General features: G+C 43.2%; 1 long non-coding RNA gene across 1 annotated transcript; it reads right to left on the bottom strand.

The window, feature by feature from the left end:
* Window positions 1–1,343: 1,343 nt before the first annotated feature.
* Window positions 1,344–7,930, bottom strand: LOC149325356 (uncharacterized). Its single transcript, XR_016286029.1, has 3 exons — window positions 7,678–7,930; window positions 6,437–6,617; window positions 1,344–2,372 (listed from the first exon to the last, which is right to left on the bottom strand). It is a non-coding gene; the product is annotated as an uncharacterized LOC149325356 (long non-coding RNA).
* Between the last annotated feature and the right edge of the window lie 209 nt (window positions 7,931–8,139).

Below are 8,139 nucleotides of genomic sequence, written 5' to 3'. Positions count from 1 at the left end.
CGGTCTTCCGACAATTGGCCACCGTTATCCAAAAGACTCAAGTACATAGAAAGTCTTTACACTTCTTATCAACCACATACCGACAATGTCTACCAACGCCCTATCAACGGTCTTCCGACAATTGGCCACCGTTATTCAAAAGACTCAAGTACGAAGAAAGTATAATTCCTACATCAACTTTTGGAAAAGTGTATGTTAACTACACAGTACAACACTTTTACCAACATAGTTTTATCACTTCAAAATCATTTTGTGAACACTATCCTGGAGTGCTTAAAGAATAATAGAAGCAAAATGCAAATTATTACATTTATTGTGCACAAGTGTACATACGCGCTACAACACATGCATGATGCATCAAAATATTTTATGGAGAACAATAGAGGAACAGAATATTGCCTTCGGCACGCTTCCCCTCAGTTTTCTCTGAGTAACAATGACTGACACACAGCAATTGAAAAACATAACAGCTTTTAATTCATGATGTTTCGGCTGGAGGACCAGCCTTTTTCGAGTATAGTATAGCATTCGAAACAAAAGCTGTGCGCTTCAAATGCTGTAGTACACTTGAAAACGACTGGCCCTCCAACCAAAACATCGTCAATTAAATCCCGTTAGGTTTTTCTTACATATATACGAGGTGTTTCAGGGAAGACTAAGTAATTTTCAAAAAACAGGTATTTTGAGATGAATGTATGGCTTTTTCAGCATAGTATTACCAGTGTTGGCAGGCACCAGAAAACTTGTGAAGAGTCTTACGTAATAAGCTGGTTAGCTAATTTTTATTAATGAACCTTTTCACTATCAGAAACTTTGTTAAAACATTAAGTTGGGCTAGTTGGTAACGGCTTGAAGGAATCATGCTCTTAGCGGTAAGAACACACACAACACCAAGACACACACACACAGGACACCCGCTAGACTTCAACTATCTTTACTGGACACTTGTACGACATAAATATGTATCACTGAGCACACGCAGGTGCCTCGTCATCGGCATCAGGTCTAACTATGCCCTCCCCTCTCCTCCAAGGCATACGGTTGCGCCGATAAACAATCCCTTTTTCTGCCAATGCCAGGGAGGGAGTGCTTACACACATGTCACCCGCCTCTTGAATACGAAAGGCCTGGGAGCAGAGAAAAAAGAAAGAAAAATTATCGAAGTCTTTCGTATTCAAGAGGCGGGTGACATGTGTAAGCACTCCCTCCCTGGTGTTGGCAGAAAAAGAGATTGTTTATCGGCGCAACCGTATGCCTTGCAGGAGAGGGCAGGGCGTAGTTAGACCTGTTGCGGATGACGAGGCACCTGCGTGTGCTCAGTGATACATATTTATGTTGTACAAGTGTCCAGTAAAGATAGTTGAAGTCTAGCGGGTGTCCTGTGTGTGTGTGTGTGTCTTGGTGTTGTGTGTGTTTCTTACTGCTAAGAATATGATTCCTTCACTATCAGAGTTAGGCGTCTAGTTGCCATTAGAGATTTGTAGCAGTTACATGCACTGGAGGGGTTTCTTTCCCTGTGTGCTTTCAAAAGCGCATGTATTTTCGCACGATGCAGCCAAATTTTGTCGAGCCACAGCGGCGAAAGTAATCATGTTTTGTACATTCCAGAAACTGATATGGCTACTACGAACAACTGGCTAAAAGTCTCTAACTGCAACCAGTTGCAAACCTGTGTTAGTTAAAAAGTTAATTATCAGAAATTAGTTAACCAGCTTACTAAATACACCTCACCGGCTTTCTGGGTTCTGCTAACACTGGTAATATTATGCAGCAAAAGCCATATTTTTGAAAACTACTTATTCTTCCCTGTAACACCTGGTGCATATAAATACTGCTCACTTTCCTGTACAACTCAGAAACGAAATAATTTCTTCTGTAACATGAAAGTTCCATGAGCCACATAACAAACCCGTGGAAAAAAACTGCATGCATACACACACATCTCTCCAAAACAGCTAAAAAATCCCACACAGTGAAACAATGCTTACACTGTCTTAAGACCAACATTAAAGGCTGCAAACACTAGCGAATTAAAAGTCAAACAAATGCCAAACATATGCTAAATGTCCCCATGGATGTAGATATTAAGCTATGAGCTGATTTTAATAAAAATGCATCAGCACAGAAATGCTTAAGAGACTTTGTTGGTGCACTATCCTGACACTTGTCCTCAATATCAGGCAGCCTGCTTGTTGTTCATCATCATCATCAGCCTGACTATGCCCACTGCAGGGCAAAGGCCTCTCCCATGCCTCTCCAATTAACCCTGTCGTTACTTGTCTGCATCACCAGTGGAAGAGGTAGCATCCTAGTGATGAGACGTGTGCACGAACAGGTAGCCTTCTCCATGGCAGAATGCAGCAGCAAGAGAACTGCACAAGAAAACATTCAAAGTATACAGTTATAGTAACTTCTAATAGAATCAAACACGGAGCAGCAACAATCAGTTAAATGTGCACTAAAATGCAGCACTCCGAGTGAGTTTGATAAGGCTGCTGAGTAATAGCATAAGCAGCAGTCACAAGACTAGAACTAAATGTAATGCGTCCTTGAACAAGAAAAAGCTATAACATGCTGTTGTGTTCAATTCTGCCCCCACATTCGAAGACTGAATGATATTCACAGGAACTGACATTAACGTGTTACACCTAATTAGGCAGGCTCGAGACAAGGCGGTAGGTGACTATAGGTTCTAGGAACAGTAGGGGAGAGTTATTAGTAGAGTTTGCAGATAGAAATAGTTTACGGATTATGAATACCTCCTTCCGCAAACGAGCAAACAGGAAGTGGACGTGGAAGAGCCCCAATGGTGAGACTAAACATGAAATAGACTTCATACTGTGTGCACACCCTGGCATCGTAGAGGATGTGGAGTTCCTCGGTAAGGTCCGTTGTAGCGACCACAGAGTGGTAAGGTCTCGTATTAGCTTAGATTTGAAGAGGGAACGGAGGAAACTGGTGAAGCGAAAGGCTATTAACGAGTTAGCATTAAGAGGGAAGGTAGAGGAATTCAGACTGTCGCTGCAAAACAGATTTTCCGCTTTAACTGAAGAAGACGACCGCAGTGTTGAAACAATGAATGATAATCTTACAGCTATCGTTACAGAGTGCGCCGCAGAAGTAGGTGGTAGGATGGTTCGACAGGATACCAGCAAGCTATCTCAGGAGACTAAAGATCTGATTAAGAAACGCCAAAGCATGAGGACTTCTAACTCCACAGACAGGATAGAACTAGCAGATCTATCGAAGTTAATAAATAAGCGCAAGGTAGCCGACATAAGAAAGTTTAACGTGGAGAAAATCGAGCATGCTCTAAGGAAAGGAGGTAGCCTAAAATCAGTGAGGAGAAAACTGGGCATAGGTAAAAACCAGATGTATGCGCTAAAAGACAAACAGGGCAATGTCATCAGCAATATGGATAAGATAGTTGAATTAGCCGAAGAATTCTACACAAATCTATACAGTAGCGAATGTAATCATCAAGTTACTGAGGGAGGCAGTCGAGCACAGCAATGGGACATCCTGCCAGTAACGAAGGAGGAAGTAAAGAAAGCCTTAGGAGCAATGCAAAGAGGGAAAGCAGCTGGTGAGGATCAGGTAACAGCAGATTTGTTGAAGTACGGAGGAGAGATTGTGCTACAAAAACTAGCCACCCTGTATACGCAGTGCCTTGTGACCTCGAGAGTACCAGAAGCTTGGAAGAACGCTAACATTATCTTAATTCATAAGAAAGGAGACGTCAAGGACTTGAAGAATTACAGACCAATCAGCTTATTGTCCGTTGCCTACAAGGTATTTACTAAGGTAATCGCTAATAGAGTCAGGAAAACCTTGGACTTTAGTCAACCAAATGATCAGGCAGGCTTTCGTAAAGGATACTCGACAATAGACCACATTCACACTACCAATCAGGTGATAGAAAAATGCGCGGAATATAACCAACCCCTATATATAGCCTTCATTGATTACGAGAAAGCATTTGACTCAGTGGAAACCTCAGCTGTCATGCAGGCATTGCGGAATCAGGGTGTGGAAGAGTGTTATGTGAAAATATTGGAAGATATTTATAACGATTGCACAGCTACTATAGTTCTCCATAAAGTCAGCAATAAAATTCCAATACGGAAAGGTGTCAGGCAGGGAGACATGATCTCGCCAATGCTCTTCAATGCCTGCTTACAGGAGGTATTCCGGGGACTGGAATGGGAACAGTTAGGGATAAGAGTTAATGGAGAATACCTGAGTAATTTGCGATTCGCTGATGACATTGCCTTGCTAAGCCACTCAGGACAAGAACTGCAAAGCATGATCAACCAGTTAGACAGGCAGAGCAGAACAGTGGGGCTAAGAATTAACATGCAGAAAACCAAAGTAATGTTCAACAGCCTAGCAAGGGAACAGCAGTTCGCAATTGGTAGCGAAGTGCTGGAAGTAGTAAGAGAATATGTCTACTTAGGGCAGGTAGTGACCGCAGATCCGGATCATGAGAGGGAAATAACTAGAAGAATAAGAATGGGGTGGAGCGCATATAGCAGATTCTCTCAGATCATGATTGGTAGCTTACCAATATCCCTGAAGAGAAAAGTATACAACAGCTGTATCCTACCGGTACTCACCTATGGGGCAGAAACGTGAAGGCTAACAAAGAGGGTTCAGCTTAAGTTAAGAACAACGCAGCGAGCTATGGAAAGGAAAATGATAGGTGTAACGTTAAGAGATCGGAAGAGGGCGGAGTGGGTGAGGGAACAAACGCGGGTTAATGACATCTTAGTTGAAATCAAGAAGAAGAAATGGGCTTGGGCAGGGCATGTAATGCGAAGGCAAGATAACCGCTGGTCCTTAAGGGTAACGGAGTGGCTTCCAAGAGAAAGCAAACGCAGCAGGGGACGGCAGAAAGTTAGGTGGTCGGATGAGATTAAGAAGTTTGCGGGGATACAGTGGCGGCAAGTGACAAAGGACAGGGTTAATTGGAGAGACATGGGAGAGGCCTTTGCCCTGCAGTGGGTGTAGTCAGGCTGATGATGATGATGACCAAATTAGGCTACCACGAAGAGATATTTAGCCATTCCAGTCATATGAAGATAACATGCAGGCCATAAAATATAAAAATTATTTTGTGTTTCTGATTTGTCTGCACAAAAATTCAGGCAGCTTTTGTTTTCAAAAGTGATGGCACGAAGACATTGCAATATAATGCACATGTTGCTGTAGATAATGTATCATTTGTAGCTATACCAGGTGTTAGGGGAAAATGTATGAACAAAGAGTAAAAAGGTGAGCAAGTTCGTCAGGGCAAGAGTGGCACACTCTAAAGCAAATGAATCAAAATATTAAGGCACACACTGCGTCAGGTACAATACTTGTAAGTAAAGCTGCATAGAACTACAAGCGATAAAAGCCTCAGAAACGTGCCCCTAAGGGAGCAGCTGGACTGGTAGTTTTTTATTTGTCCCGCAGCACATCCCTCTAGTGCTGAGGCCTGCTCATATCTGTTTAAGTTAAGAATACAAGGAAAACAAGCAAACAAGTGTTCCAAAGAAGATAGAAATGTGCACTTAGGTTGTTCTTTAGGAAATTACCTGTCACTAATTGCAGCAATAAATACCTCGAGAAAGAAAATAAGTTATTTACACAGCTTATTACAAACCTTGATGGCACGGGAGAAAGGCAACATCAAATGCATCGGTTCAAGTAAAGCCAGGGGTCTTGTTAAGGTCACAGCAATATTTGTTGACTTAGGCTCAGCTAGTGTAATGCAATCAGTAACTGAACGTCGGCATGAACAAAAAAAAAACAATGCACCAATACTCAATTCCAAATGCATTTCAACTGTACAGTGCGGTCAGTTGTGACAAAGGGAGTGTGAAAGAAAACCTCAGCAATGCTCATGACATCGAATAAGCACCTTTCTTCTGTACAGCTAAAATATAAGCTTTGCAGGGTTTCATGTAATGCAAGGACAACCTGGTAAGGTATCAATTATTGATGCTAGCAACAAATATGCTTCTAAAGCAGAGTGCTCCACTTGAACGCCAATATTCAATTATGCATTGCCCGTTAGGCCATGCCTATCACATCACTGGTTCACTTCAAACATGCCATACCTTGTAAGAGGTAGGTACTGCTGAAGTAAACCTATAAAATTTATTTGCTGCTTTTAGACTGCTGTATAAAGGTCATGAAGCAGATAATTGTTTTAATTTGGTCTATACAGTGGTCAAGATTTCCAAGCACGAGAGGCATGAGGGAAAAAACTATATAAAGCATTTCACACTATAACACAATGCACTTGACTAGGGGAGTGCTTTCATGACGCCCGCAATATCTTTTCCCGTTCTCTTGGTCCTCTTTTAAAAGAAAAAAAAAACGAAAGAGAGAGGGAGCCTGGACCAGAAGATTTTTGGCAGGCTAAAAAAGACAAGGAAAATATACCCACTTGTCTACCTATCCTTTTACAAGTGGCACATGCTTGATATCCAGTGTCAATGGCTGATAGGCTGAACCAGCAGGTCTTGATGTCATTTGCCTCTGGTTGAGGTAGCATTGGCTCGATGACAGATGAAAGCTGGTGCAAAAGTAGCGTGATGATACCGGTGGAGCAGCTGTACAGGGCTTGACTGCGGGTGCATTTGAAGAAAGGCTGCATTAGAGCCATGCTTTCATAAACATCACAGAAGCCACATCCCATTAAAACCTCTAGTTGTTCAGTCCAATGTGTTCATGAGTGGAAGCTAATTATTAATTACCTATGCCTCCAACAGTTAGCAAAAAAATGGTTTACAAAGCTTGTCATACTTTTCTTAAATCTATTATTCGCGAACCACGTTATACATTTATCGCTTCAGACTGAAAATGGGGGAATGACATAAGTTTAGTTTAGTTTATGGGGTTTAACGTCCCAAAGCGACTAAGGCTATGAGAGACGCCGTAGTGGAGGGCTCCGGAAATTTCGACCACCTGGGGTTCTTTAACGTGCACTGACATCGCACAGTACACGGGCCTCTAGAATTTCTCCTCCAAAGAAATTCTAGCCGCCGCGGCCGGGATCGAACCCGCGTATTTTGGGTCAGCAGCCGAGCACCATAACCGCTAAGCCACCGCGGCGGCTGGGGGAATGACATAAATGTAGTGAACGTAAAAAAATAAAATGACAACAAACCTTCCATTGTGCGATTACCTCAGCTGCACTGCAATGGAATGGTTCTGCTATTTTTAATCGTCGTTTCGTTGACCAGAACTATCAAGAAACACAGCACTTGATGTGACTGCGACGTAGAACGGGCAATGCTCCTTATCCAGTAAACACTCAGGCAGCAGAATCAAAAGACGCACGCCGCTACAAGCACTTTTCGTTCTTATGGTCTCCTTTTCACGCGCTGCTCCTGTTCAGTCGGAATAACGAATCAAGCAGCACCCCATAGTTCTCGGCGTGCAACCAAATTCTATCACATAACTCCTGCGCCGAGGAGCTGACGCAAACAGCGTGAGGCGGCGGGTTAAAAGTTGCATAGTTGGCAAGCGAGCGTGTCAGAACACCTTCTCTCTGCAAACGATCGCGTGGTGCCCGCATTTTGCACCTCACTGCGAACAAGACGTGAAGACCAACCCAAATGCATTCGCAGCCCTCAATCATACCCCCGACACATCGCAGAAGTCATTTTCCAGTTCTGTACTTACATTTGTCAACGTTCACGGCAAGCCGTTTCTTCTATCGGGCATCGGGCGCCGGCCGCTCTCGGCGTGGTTGCGTGCAGTACGTCAGAGCAGTTTTTGAGCACTGCGTGCGCGTAAGAACGTCTTCCGCAGCACTGGAGCCATCTGTCACCTTCCGAGTTCAGTCACACTACCAGAACACTAACGAGGCCGCACATTTAACACAAACAAACTGAAGAAACGCACCCACATCACAACCGTCGCACCCCGCCAACAAAGAGTCGTTTAAGCGTCCTAAAAAAGATAGTGTAGCGCGCGGCCAACATGAGACTCCCAATCCGCCGCCAGCGAACGGAAAGGTGGCGCTAATGTCGCCTAACTTTACACGCGTTAAAAAAAGAATTGATAAAGCCCTTTTTGCCACAAACTTGTTGCATTAAACGACAAAATATTTTGTTTCAATTACAAAGTCAGCAAACTGGAATG

Source organism: Amblyomma mixtum, chromosome 10, assembly GCF_055824585.1.
Source record: "Amblyomma mixtum isolate Tamu chromosome 10, ASM5582458v1, whole genome shotgun sequence".
NCBI classification, from domain to species: Eukaryota; Metazoa; Arthropoda; class Arachnida; order Ixodida; family Ixodidae; genus Amblyomma; species Amblyomma mixtum.
This window is presented reverse-complemented; position numbering and strand designations above follow the sequence as displayed.